At 49.5% G+C, this 636-nt stretch overlaps 1 pseudogene across 1 annotated transcript in view; it reads left to right on the top strand.

Annotated features, from left to right (window-relative positions):
* The first annotated feature begins 372 nt into the window (after positions 1-372).
* Positions 373-636, top strand: part of LOC306919004 (janus kinase and microtubule-interacting protein 3-like) — a 28,265-nt pseudogene continuing 28,001 nt past the window's right edge. The window contains exon 1 of the transcript in view: positions 373-504. The product of the transcript in view is annotated as a janus kinase and microtubule-interacting protein 3-like (transcript). The remainder of the gene's footprint in view (positions 505-636) is intronic.

The raw sequence follows: 636 nt of genomic DNA, 5'->3' as shown, positions 1-636 counted from the left end.
CAACAACTTTACTTTTTTATGGAAACAAGATCAGAGCCTGTAGATCTGTTAAGTGTTGCTTTGAGCTTGTAGATCTATTTGGTAGTTCTGAGCATTTTTAACGCTTTGAACAATTTTAACACGTGTGTGTGTGTGTGTGTGCGTGTGTGTGTGTGTGTGTGTGTGTGTGTGTGTGTGTGTGTGTGTGTGTGTGTGTGTGTGTGTGTGTGTCCGTCCACAGGTGAAGCAGATGTAGTTATTTTGGGACGCGACCGCGCAAACCGTGTGTGTGTTTGTGTGTGTGTGTGTGTGTGTGTGTGTGTGTGTGTGCGCACGTGGGTGCGTGTGTGTGTGTGTGTGTGTGGGGTGGGGGGGGAGGGGTGTGGTGCGGTGATGTCAAAGAAGGGCGGGGCCCGGGGGAGGGGGGAGCGTCCTGACGCCATGGCAACGCTCCAATCAGCCAATGAGGATCTGAGAGCCAAGTTGACGGAAATCCAGATTGAGCTGCAGCAGGAGAAGACCAAGGTACGCTTAATATATGCTAATATGTGCTAAAATATGTATTTATGCTAATATATGTTTGGGGAATTTTTGAGGGGCGCAACTAGCCTAAACACACCTCCCGTCCACCAGAGGGAGAGAGAGAGTCCACTCTCA

The sequence above is a fragment of the Electrona antarctica genome (assembly GCF_951216825.1).
Source record: "Electrona antarctica genome assembly, contig: scaffold_54, whole genome shotgun sequence".
NCBI classification, from domain to species: Eukaryota; Metazoa; Chordata; class Actinopteri; order Myctophiformes; family Myctophidae; genus Electrona; species Electrona antarctica.
This window is presented reverse-complemented; position numbering and strand designations above follow the sequence as displayed.